This window comes from Delphinapterus leucas, chromosome 3 (assembly GCF_059928025.1).
Source record: "Delphinapterus leucas isolate spDelLeu-1000000601 "Yukka" chromosome 3, BTC_Dleu_Yukka2, whole genome shotgun sequence".
In the NCBI taxonomy this organism is placed as follows: Eukaryota; Metazoa; Chordata; class Mammalia; order Artiodactyla; family Monodontidae; genus Delphinapterus; species Delphinapterus leucas.
The window spans coordinates 162,028,804-162,045,744 of record NC_143131.1 but is presented as its reverse complement, the minus strand read 5'-3'; the positions used below and the strand labels follow the sequence as shown (position 1 = coordinate 162,045,744).

Sequence of the window (16,941 nt, the reverse complement as noted above, 5' to 3'; positions counted from 1 at the left end):
AGTCAGAGAAAGACAAATATTATATGATATCACTTATATGTGGAATCTAAAAAATAATACAACTGAATCTATATACAAAGCAGAAACAGAGTCACAGACATAGAAAACAAACATGTTTACCACAGGGGAAGGAGGAAGAAATAAAATAGGAGTATGTGATTAACAGATACAAACTACTATATATAAAACTACTATATATATACTACTATATATATAAATACTGTATATATACTACTATATATACAAATACTTATTGCTTAAAGATAAGCAACAAGAGTTTACTGTATAACACAGGAAACTATATTCAATATCTTGTAATAACCTATAATGGAAAATAATCTAAAAATGTGTGTGTATATATATATATATATATATATACATTTGTATATGTATATATGTGTGACTAAGTCACTTTGCTGTACACCTGAAATTAACACAATATTGTAAATCAACTATACTTCATTAAGAAATAAATATGAATTGATAAATTGAAAAATTTGATAATTGAAAAAATTGATGTGTCTTGATTTTCTTTCTGGTTTCAGAACTTACTTCAACATTGTTATTGGAAATAGATTTCCATTCTGAAATATGATAAAATAGTGTTATTGTCTGCTTTGTTTATCTTCTAAAGCAATAGGTTTCCGCCCTGTCAATTCAATGTTCACATGTCAAAACAAATATTTTGTAATGTCCTCTTTAACACCTAAGTTGCAACACATAGGAAATATTATCTATCGAAATGCATAACACTAAGATAGCCTGTAATATAGAGCAAAGTACATTATCCACTCATTTGTGTGTTCACTCAACAATGGACATATTGCTTTAACTGTGTGTGTGGCACTGGAAAAGGCACCGGTGATGAGGGAGTAAACAAAGATAAGAGCTGATCTCATGAAGTTTACATTTCAGTGTGGAGATGCATTCAATTAATAAAATAAATGAGAAAAATTAGAGCTCATAAAAAACTAACAACTGCAATTAAAAGACTGGAAATTGGGATAGGGAAAGCCAGAAATCTTTTAAAAAAAATATTAGCAGAAACACTTTATTTATTTTAAAATACAATAATCTTTTTTCATTGTTCAAAATCCATGTATCTTCAAACTGGGAAGAGAAAATTCACCTACCATTACACAATTAGGGGGAGTGGCATTGTGTGAGGTGTCAGTAGATTAGGTGAAGATAGCTGAAAGCTTGAAGCAACTGCTCTACAAGGTGGTCAAAGGACATGACATCAGAATTAAAGGAAAATACAAGGTGGTCAAAGGGCATGACATCAGAAAGAAAGGAAAAGGAGGAAATAAAGATGGTGACTGAAAGTGAGGAGATGAGTCAATTCCTTAGACATGTCAGGACTGATCAATGTGTGCATCATTGCTTCTGCATCAGCTGAAAGAGACTAAGAGGGGAGGCATCTACCAAGGGAGGAAAATAAGTATCCCTTGGTGATCAGTATTCAGTATGGGGGATGTGTGCCTCAGTTGCAGGAAGCTTGGTTGGGAAAACTCTGATATTATTCATGTTAAACTAGCTCACAGACACTGTGCAAGAAATCTGGTTCAAGTGAAAGAACTAGCACTTCAAGCTTTATATATGTAGCACTGAATTGACATTTTGATTTACTATATATTTTTTATAATAGCTTTATTGATGTATAATTTACATTCCTTTTAAGTGTACAATTCAATGAATTTTAGTAAATTTACAGGGTTGTGTAACCACCATCACAGTCTAAATTTAGTACATTTCCATCATCCCCAGAATAAACCTTTTCCAGGGACTCTATTCCCACTCCCAATCCAAGGTAACCACGAATCTGCTTCCTGTCACTATAGAATTGCTTATCTTGCAGGTTTTATATAAATTAAATCATATAAAATACAGTCTCTTGAGTCTGGCTTCTTTCCTTAGCACAATGTTTTTGAGGTTCATCAATCTTGTATCATATATTTCATGTTCAACATCCACGTTGTATCACTACTTCTTTTTTGTTCTCAAGGCAGAGTAGAAAATTGGGCTGATTTCCATATCATTCTGAATGAGATTCCATATTATCATTAGTTTTATTTGCTTGTTTTTTTCACAAATAATCCCTAGAATTCTTACACGTTGGATTATGGAGAGGAAAATTGTAGGTGCATTAGTTGGACAACTTAATAAATTAAAGTTATGTTTATACTTCATTCCAGGTCTCAATGCTCTAATACTCCACCTATTAACTAGCAAAAAATCCGGTTAAGACCTACAAGTATTGCTGAAAAAAATGAAAGTAATCTAAATGGAAAGATACTTCATGCTCATGAATTAGAAGACCAATACTGTAAAGAGGACTTATAAACAAAAACTGAATTATAGATTCAATGCAATCTTGATTTGTTTCTCAAATTGGAATGTCAGTTTTAAGGAAGAAAGTAATTTGTTTTTATTTACATAAAAGTGGAACTCCTACTGGATGTGATATTTCCCGCTGCAAGCAATATAAGTCTATAGAATCTACCAACTACTCCCACGGCATTCAGTGGAACAGGAAATATGGAAATCTGGGAGAAACTTTTGGGAACATTCCTAATTGTACTAAGAAAAGATAGCAGAGAATAGATGAATGCATGATGTTTGGTGGAATAGGAAGAGGAGGAAGCAAAATGAGGTTGAAGTAGATCCTGGCAATTGACAAAAACATGCCAAGGACCTTATTTCAGATGAAAGGTTCTTGAAATTCTACCTATCTCTGAAGGGGGAAAATTGTAGGTTAGTATGGTTTACCTGATTTTGAGTAAATCTGGAGTCCTATTGGTTAGTCTTCTCAAAGAAGGGAAACTAAACCCAAAAAGAACAAAGAAAAAAATACCCCTTTTCCACTACATATAGAATGGAATCTTGGATAATGTCCCTGTTTGACCTGGTTCTTTTTTAATCTGGTGATGGTGGTGGTGTGTGTGTACTTTCATCTTTCAGATGTTCTAAGATATAACAGAGAGAGCCATTAGTTACTTGGGGCAATTACTGTAACGCATAAGTTCATATCTTAATGGTGACTTCTTGTCATTTGGGACTGTTTGAATGGAGTATCAAAGGAAGAGAATCTCAAAGACGTCTAAATTTAGTAAAGAAATCTCTTCTTCCTGGTGGTTTTGCTTTGTATTTTTTTTGGAGCACCATAGATATAATAGATAGCATTAAGAAATTCGGTCCTGATACTGTATTTTGCGAAAAGCAGTGACTTTCTTTTCAGGTTTTGTTTGATACTAACAACTGATGTCTTAACCAAGAGACAAGACCATATTGATCTTACCTCTTGCAACATAAAATTGCACTCCCACTTGGACTCTTGCTGTTTCATTCATAGTGCAATTTTCATGAGTTATTTTTTTCTTTTTTGTTTTCTTCATGTGTAGCATGCACCTTACATTCTCTATTAGAATTTTAGGTCAACTTTTATAATTCCCAAAAATTAATTGTGGAAAAGTTTTGCTTTGTAAATGCATACATATAGAGAACTAGCACACCTTAGTCTATTAAACACCCCCACAGATTTGGTTTGCATTTAATAAGCTAATAACAAACAGGAATGTGTCCTAATGGACAGGTTATTTATTAACTTTTACCACCATCATTATGACATAACTTGCTTAGGCACAGGGCAAGCATGTTTTTAAGTTAATAAAAATCATAAATGGACTAAAAGAATGGAAGTCACATTTCAAATATTGAAACTAAAATTAGATAACCATTCTTGGCTATTTGAACTGTTGGTGCTATTTTAAGGCTGTAAAATAAAACAGTAATCTGTGGTCATGTTGCTAAATTCTCTTTCTTTTGGAAAATTTCAGCAATATACTTGTTTATGGAAGACTATAAAACTGAAAGTGTTTAGGATTTCTCTTCTTTTAGTGACTGTAATACTGTGTTTTGCTTGATGAATCTGTAAACTGAAAATTATATCTTCATTCCAGAGAGTGAGAAGAATTATTCCAACAGATGGCATGAAAACACCATTCTAAACTGTATGATCACTGATTGTAAATTGCATCTGTAAAACAATCCTTTTAAACAGAGTGATGCATTTTATCATATAGATTATAGTTCTATGCTTTTTTGTTTTTCAATGTGTGTTAACATTTTCTACTCCAATATAATATTTATTGCTTGCATAATTATCAGATTAAACAACAGAAAAACAACAAAAAAAAAGTGGAGATATTTCAGTGGAATTATTCATAACATATTATCCAGTACCTCATGGAAATATAATTTCATCAGCAAAAACTTATGATATAGAACTACAGGCTGCTGAATAAATGCACATATCTGGCTTCTTTATATGTTTATGGACTGAATGCTGACTGGAATGCTATGGTATGATAATTCTATTTAAATTTCCACATATGATCATATGTTTCCCTGTCCTTAAACATGCTATGGTTTGAAGTAACATTTACCCTTCTCCGAAATTTATAATTTTAATTCCCTGCAGAGTTGATTGCAGCTCTATTTACAATAGCCAGGAGATGGAAGCAACCTAAGTGTCAATCATCGGATGAATGGATAAAGAAGATGTGGCACATATATACAATGGAATATTACTCAGCCATAAAAAGAAACGAAATTGAGTTATTTGTAGTGAGGTGGATGGACCTAGAGTCTGTCATACAGAGTGAAGTAAATCAGAAAGAGAAAGACAAATACCATACGCTAACATATATATATGGAATCTAAGAAAAAAAAATGTCATGAAGAACCTAGGGGTAAGACGGGAATAAAGACACAGACCTACTAGGGAATGGACTTGAGGATATGGGGAGGGAGAAGGGTAAGCTGTGACAAAGTGAGAGAGTGGCATGGACATATATACACTACCAAACGTAAGATAGCTAGTGGGAAGCAGCTGCATAGCACAGGGAGATCAGCTAGGTGGTTTGTGACCACCTAGAGGGGTGGGATGGGGAGGGTGGGAGGGAGGGAGACGCAAGAGGGAACAGATATGGGAACATATGTATATGTATAACTGATTCACTTTGTTATAAAGCAGAAACTAACACATCATTGTAAAGCAATTATACTCCAATAAAGATGTTAAAAAAATGCATAAGAGCTGGGAAGACATATAGGATGTCAGTGTATCTAGCCATAATAATATAATTATAATTATTTTGTAGTGGAGAGGTTATTGTATTCATCAGGATATATACCACGAAGACTATTGAATATGGATTAAAAAAGGCAATTTGCTGAGATGTGTATGTAGATACTGGTGTCATGTCAGAGAGGAGGCTGTTTGTACTTGTCACCATATGAACAAATTCTTTCCAAGGAAGAAGATTTTAATTAACTGCCAAGTTTGTAGTTGTTGTTTGTTGTGTTTTGCTCTGCCTTTTAAAATGAGAAATTGAAATATGAGAACTTTTTAATAGAATGATTTTTACACCCCAGTAACTAACTTTCTCTATATTTACCTCAGTGTAGTAACTCATGTTTCCTCTAAATAAATATGGAGTATTTACAGTGTTGAATTGAGGACAGCCAAAATAATAATCTGCCTGGAATATCTTCACATCTTTGCTTAGCAATAAATCTGAGTCATTTTTAAGGTCTCCACATAATTTTTCCCTCTTCCTAAGTATTGCCTTCTCATACAGGCTTACTCCACCTCCCCTCCATTTTTCCACTTGAACTACCCCCACCCCACAAAGAGTTAGATGCACTTCCTCCTGAACACGATGCACCCATGCATATCTCTGTTAACTGTATCATAATGACCTTATTGTCTACCTGATTCTTTGTGGACTTTTTGAGGGAAGGGATTACATATAAATTTTTATATTTCAGGGGGTTAGTATTCTTCCTAGTAATTATTTGGTAATCAGTAAATGATTATAAATAAATCATCAAATGAGTGAATAACTGTATAAGATTTTCTCTGAAAAATTAAGTGAATTAAATGCAAAACCTAATTCGGAGTACAGCTCTGTACAAACAAAATCTTTGATTTTAATTATTTTTACCACATGATAACACTTTTGTTTTTGAGCTCCAGTTTGATCCAATCCTGAACTTAAAATTGTCCTGAATTTTAAGGAACAAAAGTGCTAACAGAGTGATTATATGTCTAAATGACAGCTATCTGGCATATCAATTCATCTAATCCATTTTCTTCATAACATATTTGCTTAAACTACATTTTACATTTGATTACACATAGCAGAATGATTTCTTATGCTTTTTTTCCTTATTTGTGTGAACCAAAGAGTTGAAATCTGAAGGTAAAGTGACCTCCTAAATCTTTCTCAGTCCACATTTGGATTCAGACACCCATATGGACTCAGTGTTTCCCAGGTAGTGGAAAATAGGCATTTGCCTTGTATGGGATGGTGAGCTGAGGACAGGGAGGCTGCCCTCTAGCTAAGAAGAGCGCATCCCTGATCATTGACCTTGTGGTTGTGTTGGGCTGATCATGTGGGCAGTGAAGTTGTCATTTTACAATCTTAATTTTACTAAATTCTCTGTTGGAATGGTTGGCTCTTTTTTTGTTTGTTTGATTATGAGTCTTTAATAGAACTAGGTCACACTTGGATGTGGATAAATATTGAAAGGGTTTGTGTCCACATTGGAGCAAAGCAGTAGAGATGGCTCCATTTCTGATTTCATCTTAGTTTATATAGAATGATAATCAAGATATTAACATCAATGACTATAATAGCCATCTTAAAACTAATACCTATTGAGTGCATGTTTTGTGCCAGGCAACACTGTGAGTTGCTTACCTGAATTAACTAATATAGTTTATAAAAATTGCCCTCAATAGTAGATGCTCTCATGGACCCTGATCGAAAGATAGAAGTATATTTCTGATTAAATACAACAAACAGTAAATTCCTAGTTCTGTACTCTTTGGGCAAAGTAAGGTATTCTCTTCCAACTCCCCTCCACCACTGCAATCCACCTCTACCCCCTGAGTCAATGTATAGAAACCTAAGGACATACTTCCATTTTCATACCAAGGCTACCATTTTAATTTTCCCATAAACATGCTAAATAATTTACTTTTATTGTTATATAACACACAAAATATTTTTCTCACACAATATGAAGTGAAAATTTAAAAAATGATAAACTGATAGACACTGCTAAGTTACTCCACTTAAAACAGATTTGAAACTCAAGAAACTTAAGGGAAATTTTCTAAGGACATATGGAATTTTGTATTTGTATTTATGTTTTCTTTTTCTCAAGGAGTTCATCCAACACTGTACAAGTTTCAGCACGCTCAAAGTTAGATTTGTTCCTTAGTATTCTAGAAATATTTACATTAGTAATTGGATTTGAGGCAAGTGTTAACCGTCAAAGGGACTTAAAATTTTATTTAAAATATGACACTCAGATTCCAAAAAAATACTCATGTTTCTGCCTAAAATGCTCATGCAGTGATTGTCTGCTCATTGAAATTTTTCCTGAGGAAATTGTTATAAGGCATTTTAGAGAAAAGTGTTAGAACATATCCCAAATAAAAAATATTACGTATTGTAATCGGGGAAAATGAAGATAAAGATATGTGCTAATCCAATAGGAAGTTATACCCTAGTTAATACAGGCTGTAATAAGACTGTGTTTATATCCTCTGAAGTGTAACCTATATCATTTTTCTTCTGAAGTTATTGCATTTTATGTATGTGTGTGTATTCATATATATATATATAATAGGTATGTGTGTTTGCATATGTAGTGTGTGAATATGTGAATATCTGTGTGTGTATATGTATTATATATATGTATATATATATTTGTTGTTGTTGTTTATTTTTAACCTGAGCAAACGTGTTTCCTATGTCATCTCATTTCATAGAGTTATTTTAGAGAGATTGACTTATTAAAATCTAACCTCTCTTTAATTTACCCAGACTAAGTAAATCTTGTTGCAATAGAATAAGATTAAGTGAATAACATGCCATTATCTAACTTCCTCTCTATGAACTTGGGTACAGTGAACCCTAACTTGCTATAACATTCGTATTGGACCTGTGGACTTTCAGAAATAAGTCTCCTGCTACCATGAGTATGGTAATCTTCTTAAGAGTCTTTTAGGCAAAAATTTATTGCCTGGGTCATGTAATTCCTTGAAACATCATACTTATTTTGTTCAAAATATAACAAACTATGTAACAGTTGGTTATCATTATGTACAGTCTAACCTATGTATTTTTTAAAGGTGAAATAGAAGTATGTGATAATTTTTAACAACTATATGCTAATTTTTATCTGATTGTTTTCATTTGAACAAAATTATTTTGTATATTCACACACACCTCATTTTTTTTTTGGAGTGCAGACAGCCAATGTTTCTAATTGTAGACTAGAGACCAAGTTTTCCCTAAAAGTCTTTTGCAAACAACATATAAATTTCCATCAAGCCATTTTATTTTATTTTATTTTATTTGCGGTATGCAGGCCTCTCACTGCTGTGGCCTCTCCTGTTGTGGAGCACAGGCCCCGGATACGCAGGCTCAGCGGCCCCGGCCCTGGCCCCGGCCCCGGCCCCGGCCCACGGGCCCAGCCGCCCTGCGGCACGAACCCGTGTCCCCTACATCGGCAGGCGGACTCCCAACCACTGCGCCACCAGGGAAGCCCCCATCAGCCCATTTTAATTTGAGCCTTTAAAAGTCTTTCATAAGGTTGAGAAAATGACCTTTTTGTTTAAATTCTATTCTCCACTGAATTTTTCATGCTAAATGATTGAAGGCTTATTGTTCAAGGGGAAAAAATAACAATAATCTTACAAAGTCATAGTATAGTAATAGTTCTGAAAATGTGTTTCAAATTATAGATTTTTCAAAAATGTATTTTTATGACTCTGCAGTAGTACCACGTTAAATAGATTAATAATTAAGATTATATGTGGTCTTTCTATGACCCTCAAGCAATACAATTTTATTTTAAAAGATTATTGAAAAACGAATTGCTGTGATTCTAATTACTACCTCTAACTGGGGTAGTAGGGAATCATTCTTATACTGATTTTCAGCTCCATCTCTTATTCCCTGATTATTATTTTATTTCAGGTAAAATATCCTAGAAGAATGATCTTTATCTCTGTATAAGGGGCAATATGCCTCAGTGGAAATGAACTTTAAATGTTTTATGAAATGAAAGACAATTGATATGTCTATCTAGTGGATAACCTATGCTTTCAAGATAAGCATCAGGGACATAGCTTGATGAAGGTAAAGAAGTCTCATTCATGGTAAAAACCACATTCAGTATCATGTAACTGTTTAGACTGCTGTATCCTCTGAAGTCAAAAGAAACTAGTTCCTTGATGAGTTTACTGCAACACATACTTAAAGCAAAAACTGTGACTACTCTTAAACATTATATTTTAAATATTGTATTTCACTTCAATAATTATGTTAAGATTAATTTTATTATTTTTCTTGCATGCACATATTTTTAATTTGGACTATTTCTTGGATGGCTAAGTTTACACAGATATTACTTATGCAAAAATAATATAAAGGTCTGTATTTGAAGTTTATTTACTTATATTGAATTTGAATCATCTCAGGGTTACAAGGGCAAAGGGGCTGGGGAGCATCTTGGTGCAGTGAGCTAGGACCAGGATTCACTAGTCCTGTGTATCCTCTACCTAAGAGAGCATGTCCCTAGAGCATCCTTGTATTCCCAGTTACAGTAGGGAACATGTCTTCTTCTTCCTTATTTTATCTTCACGTTTTTATGTTATGCTTAGCATATAATTATAGTCCTTAATATTTTGGGAATGATGAAAGTGTGTAAAGGAGGTAAAGTATTTCAAAAAGTACAAATGTATGGGGAGAATTTTATGCAGTTCTATTCAAATAAATATTCTGTAAGTCGTATGGCTCCATAACAGTGCTAGCTATTAATAGTTCCATTTTAATAAACTTTTATTGTTGCCTGATAATATTGAGTAGACATATGCTCTATATCCATGGCTTTCAGTTCTACACATTTTTTGTTTCCATGCCCTGAGATGAGTTACAAATATCTTTAAATTAACCCTACAATAAAGATTTTTAATAAAAACAGAACTCAAAAGTCAATGGAACAATGCAAAAAAATATATACGAATAAGGATAAGGATATGGAGAGGATGAATCATGATAAAAATAAGTACACATTTAATTGTTTCTTTGATGAAGTTGTTTAGGTAGAAATTTGTGATTTTCAGTTTGTAGAGCTAATAATAGTAAATGAGTTCTCAAATCTACCATAGTGAATAAAAATGTTAATATTGCTTCTTCTCTCACTGCCAAAGGTTCTGGTTTTGGTTTACAACACACTTTAAGTGGATGTTATTTTAATTTGACACTAGCTGACATTAAAGGTGCTAGATGGGGGCTTCCCTGGTGGTGCAGTGGTTGAGAATCTGCCTGCTAATGCAGGGGACACGGGTTCGAGCCCTGGTCTGGGAGGATCCCACATGCCGCGGAGCAACTAGGCCCATGAGTCACAACTGATGAGCCTGCGCGTCTGGAGCCTGTGCTCCGCAACAAGAGAGGCCGTGATAGTGAGAGGCCCGCGCACCGCGATGAAGAGTGGCCCCCGCTTGCCACAACTAGAGAAAGCCCTCACACAGAAACGAAGACCCAACACAGCAAAAATAAATTAATTAATTAATAACTCCTACCCCCAACATCTTCTTAAAAAAAAAAATTAAAAAAAGGTGCTAGATGTTACCTAATGCACTGGAGCTATATTATAATTAGACTCTTTTAGGATTGAAATTTGTAATCTGTTTAAATCTATTGGTAAATACAGTACCATAAAATCTTCCAATCTTCAGTATATTTCTTTTTTATTAATGCCAATTGAACCTCTCATTTGGAATTTTGTCAGAATCAGAGAAATGACTTTGGATGTTGGAAGAAGAGGCTGGGACATGGGAGATTTCTTCTTATGGGGGATATGAGATACAGGATGTCTTTTAGCTACTTCTGAACTTAACATTTATTTTAGCACTTTTCCTTCATCTATTAAATGATTTATTTTTTATAATACATAATAGGTGGCATAGACAAAAATTGAGTGCTTCAACTTTATGGAGAGTGTTTTACACCATTAATTGTTTTTAATACTTACCACAGTATAAATTAATTATCCTTGGAATCAGAGTTGATAGAAAACCTAATTAGATAACTTTTTATATGCTTATCAAAAGACTTAAAATTTCTCTCTTTATTTAAAAGAAATAAAGAGGATAATAAATATATGTTTTAATCATGACACAAATTTAAACTATATTCCAGACTGCCATGAATTCATGGGGAATCAAGTGTGATTAATACATCATTTGACCAAAACCAAATCAGAGCTAAGGGAAAGTAGCTCAGTTAACTACACACTCTAAAATTTGTCTTGTGTGTAAAGATTCTGATTAAACCCAGAACATCCACGACCTACTCTCTGAAAGTAATAAAAGACCAATATCTGACAAATTTTCTACTATTTCAATAATTTTTCTCTGTAAAATCTCATAGGTGGCATTTCCTCCTCTTAGTCTCTTGTCAACCTTTTTCAGATTCCTTCAAGCTTGATTATTTAATTCCAGATATTTATCACCATAATTACATGATGACATGAAATATACAACTTTGAAATTTAGGGTAGATTTCCATTCATTAGTTTACTAAGAAGTGCTATCTGATGATATTTATTATATCCCATAAATCACAAGCTATGTCTGTTATTCCATTTATTTTAAAAAACATAAGCCAATTTTTATGATAAACATGTAAATTATTGTATTTAACTCTCATCGTTTGTTATTAGTAATGTGAAAATATTTTCGACTACTGTAAAGAGAATGAAAGTATATAGGAATATTACTAGTTTTAGTAATATTCAAAAAGCAATTGTTAGCTCTGTCTTTTTTTGTTGTTATTGCTATTTTTTGTGTCTCTTATTTCTGGGCTAGGACATTAAAAAATTTAACAGTATGGTACAATGTATTTTCAATTTTGTTTTCTGAATTAAATAAGTATTCATCTTTATATCACTGTGTTTTTTGTTTCAGGTAGAAACACTGTTCTTTGGAGTAAGGATCTATAATGATAGCCTGTTTAATAATATTTTTATTAAGAATTGGTTTCAATTAGATCAAATTATTTTTGGAATATATTAAAGTGTATAGTATCATTCTTATTTAACTTACTGATACGTTTATTTTTAGTAGGACTTGTCTGTTTTATATCAGCTTGGCTGATAACAGATAACTATAACTTTGTAATAGATCATGGGATTCTGCTTGTCATAATTGTATTCAGATTTGCATGTTTTATTCAGCAGTGATTTTGTCAGTCCTCTTGTTTATCATATTTTGATATCAGTGTTGGCTAGTTTTGTTGAAAATATTTTGAATTTCTTATCTTTGTTTCACAATAGCTTTATAATAAGTCTTACCTAATACTTTCAAATTTCTACTGAGGCATCAGTAATTTTCTAATTCTCTATCTTGATTTAGAAGTAACTGATAGTCTTTTACTATTATTTCTTTCATGCATGCTCAAATTAAAAAAAATCATCCTCTCAATAGTAAAGAACACAGTTGGGTATAAAATAGAAGAATTTGGATTTTACCTAGGCTAAAAAGCATTGACTTTGGTCAGTAATTTTATGGCTCTCTGACATTCTATGGTTCAGGAGGATTCCCATGGGGATTTTCTATCCTTCTGCCCCATTTTGCACATTCAGCATGTGCTCTCAAATTTATGAGGTGGGTAGAGGTGCTTCCTTGACATATACTTCACTCCTGTTCTGAATTTTGCAGTTAACCTTGGGAGGTATTTTATTTTATGTTTAAATACAGTTTTATATATGCAGATAATTTTAGATAAATCTGGAATATTTTATTATGTCTCTTCTTAGGCTAATATTATTATATGCTTATTTCTTTTTGTGTCCTGACATACTTCATGGTATTTTAAGAAAGAAATTGTAAAGAGGGTATACATGAGTTCTTGTATGCATAATGACATATTTATAAGATCTCCCAAGCTTTTCTCAAACTGTCCTATGGTTTCTCACTTATTCACTTGTATTAAAACCTTTTCTCATAGTTCAATAATACCCTTATTATTTCTCAGTATAGCAGCCTGTTATTAACACATCTGTCTGTGTCAGTCTACTCACTTTGCCTCATCCCTGCTGTCTCCTTATGTAGACAGGCTGACAGTCATACATGGTTGTGATAGAGAATAGCTGTAAACTTCTGATGGACAAAATTAGTCTGGTTCATATTTAGAGTTTCAGAAACAATGTGTCATGCCCATAATATAGATACACAATAAATGCTAAGATGCTAAATTTAAATGCTAAATTTAATATTTTCTTCTGCAATTTTATTAAATGTTTTGAGACCAAGGGGCCTCTAGTTAGTAGACATTATTTGCTCTGGAATTACACAAGGGACAGGTTTATGTCAGAAATTAAAGGAGAAAAAAATTAAATTTATTAGCTTTGAATCAACCATTTTTAAAATGCTACTTGAGTCAAAGTTAAATAAGTTTTAAATTTATATTTTATTAATTCATACTCAAGTTTTTCCTCATGTCTGGTATATTTTTTCCTCAATTGATTAAATCTCTTCTACATTCACAGGAAGAAGTAAACACTAACTAATTCATAAAGGCTGCATGTGTTATTATACTTTATACTATTTCATAGCCAATATAAATTCAAAATGGAGAAGTACAGTAAACATTTAAAAATTGTAATATATATGACCAACACTGTCATGACAATTTTATTATTTATACAAGTGAATTAATTAGAAGACTATGTTTATAACAAAAGAACTCAGCTACAGTGTATCACCCTGAAGATATTAATATTTACAAGAGAGGAAAATAATTTATGTTGGCAAGGCATCTCAATGTTTATTTTTATTTTCAAAATATATTTAATTCTACCTTCAGTAAAAAGGTTTTTTTATTTTATTTTATAATTTGTTTAGTGGCTATTGTTTAACAGAAAAAGATTTACTGTATTGAGTAGAGGGAGATATTCACCTAAGGTGATTCAAGAAAATTTTCTTACATTTAATAATCATCATCTTTTTCTCTTAAAGGGAAATCAGAAATGCTACATGAAATTCTCAAATATTATCTGCTTTTATATTTTTAGTTAAGCCATGAAAACAGGAAATCAAACTGTTTAAACAGATTTTGTACTTTCTCCGTCTTTTCCAATATGATCCAATCAACTCTTTTCTCTTTGCTGCCATTGCAATTCTGTTTTCAGTGGCTCTGATGGGGAATATCATACTGATTCTTCTCATCCGATTGGACAGAAGACTCCACACTCCAACGTACTTTCTACTCAGTCATCCCTCTTTCATTGACATCATGTACATCTCCACCACTGTGCCCAAGATGGCAATTAACTTTCTGTCTAATAGTTAAGACCATTACTTTTTTAGGCTGTGAGATTCAAGCATTTGCGTTCTTGGCCCTTGGTGGAACTTAAGCCCTTCTTCTTGGTTTCATGTCTTATGATCGCTATGTAGTCATCTGTCATCCATTGTGTTACCCTGTACTCATGAGCAAGAATATCTGTTGGCTCATGGTCACATGTGCATGGACCAGTTGTTCCATCAACTCTTGAATACATACAGTGTATGCATTTCAACCTCCCCTCTGTAGCTCTCAACTCATTAATCATTCTTTTGTGAAGTTCCATCCATGTTGCCATTGGTGTCTCAGGACACTTCCCAGTATGAATATATAATAGTCCTGAGTGGCCTTATTATTCTCTTGTTATCCATGTTGCCATTGGTGTGTCAGGACACTTCCCAGTCTGAATATACAATAGTCCTGAGTGGACTTATTATTCTGTTGTTACCTTTCATGGCCATTGTAGCTTCCTATGCCTGTGTGCTTACTGTGGTATTCCACATGAGTTCAGGAAATGGACAGAAAAAAGCTTTCTCTACTTGTTCCTGTCACCTAATTGTGACAAGCTCATTCTATGTGACCTCTCTCTCCACCTATACAAGGCCACCCTCCTTGCATTCCCCTGAAGAGGATAAGATAGTAGCAGTGTTTTACACCATTGTTACACCTCTTCTGAACCCATTTATCTGCAGCTTGAGGAATAAATGAGTTATGGGGGCCTTGAAGAGACCATTGGGACCATATATATTTGTACAGAAAATGTGACTGTAGGACCTCCCTTTTGACTGAGACCAAACAACATAAAAAGCTATGCCTAGAATACTGTTTTGGAATATGCATACTCTAAGAATACTGCCTAGACAAATGTAAAGTCTATGAAAAGTTTATTAAATAAATAAAATGATAAAAATCTTGATTCTTTCCTGATATCAGAAATAACTCACACATTGTTATTGGAATTAGATGAATTTTCAGTATAGAAGCTAAAGAAACAGTGTGATTTTCCAAATTGTTTAACTACTAAAGCAGTAGAATTCAACTCTGTTACCCCACAGTTTTCATATTATAAATATTTTAATTGCCCTTTTAGAACCTGAAATCCAGTGCATGGGAAATATTATTTATCCAAACACATAAAATTAAGAGAATCTATAAGTGACCAAATGGAGCAAAGTACATAATCCACTCATTCAACAAATGTGTAATGTTTTAATTACATGTGTGACACTGGTAATAATGAAGTAATCAAAGATAAAAATGACAGATGTCTCTGATCTCATAATGTTTCTATTCCAGTTCGGGGAGATATTCAATATATAACAAATTTTGCAGTGTATCAAAAAGTAATAATGAAAAAGTAATAATGAAAAAATAAAGCAAGAAATTTTAATGGGAAATTTGCAATATTATTTAAAATTGTCCACCAAAGGTACACTAAGAAGGTGATATTTGGTCAAAGACTGAAAGAAGATTATGAAGTAAGTCAAATGGATAGCTGGTGATGTGTTTTCTGGTAGAGGAAGAAGCAAATGAGAATGTCACATGTAGAGAAAATGCTTGGCAAATTCAAAGAAGATCAAAATGTAAGTAAGTTGATGGGTTGTAGGAAATGAGTAGATATAGTGAAAACAGATTATAAAGTAGACTAATATAAAAAATTTGTGTTTAATTTAAGATGATCCAGAATCATTATTGGGTTTTGCAGAGAGGATTGAAATGGGCTGTGAAGCCATTGCAGCAGTCTCCTTGTGATAAAATATATTGGACCAAAATGGTAATTGAGGAGGAGCAAGAAGTAGCCAGATTCCATATTTGAGGTTTTTTGGCAGATCTGATGTGAAATGTGATGAAATTTTAAAAGCTCAGAATTAGGCTAAGATCATGAACTGAACAAATGGAACAAGTCATTTAATTGTGCACATAATTTCCACTCTAGCGGTAGCTCCTCCATAACAGCTCCATCATGTCACATAGCTATTATTTCACTTTTGAGATGAGAAATTTTACGATCTACTCTCTTAGCAACTTTCAATACATAATACAATACTATTAACTAAAATCAACATTATGCACATTAGATTGAAAACTTACTCCTATTCCAACTGGAGGTTTGTTCTCTTTGAACAACATTTCCCCATTTAACTCAAACCCCAGTACATGATACCCACCATTCTAACCTCTGTTTCTACAATTATAGCTATTTCAGATACCACATATAAGTAATATCATATAGTATTTGCTTTTCGCTGTCTTTTTTTCACTTAGCATAATGCCCTCAAGCTCCATCCATATTGTTCCTATTGGCAGGATTTTCTTTTTATTTATGACTGGAAATATTTCATTGTGTATATATGTACCACAGTTTCTTATCCATTCATTCACTGACAAACAGGTTGTTTCCATATATTGGCTTTTGTGAATAATGATGCAATAAATGTTGGAGTGCAGATATCTCGTCAGTATTCTTTTTTCATTTCTTTTGGATTATTCCCAAAAGTAAGATTGCTACATC

At 33.0% G+C, this 16,941-nt stretch overlaps 1 pseudogene; it reads left to right on the top strand.

The window, feature by feature from the left end:
- Nucleotides 1-12,569: 12,569 nt before the first annotated feature.
- LOC149749900 (olfactory receptor 2AK2-like) lies at nt 12,570-16,941 on the top strand (annotated as a pseudogene).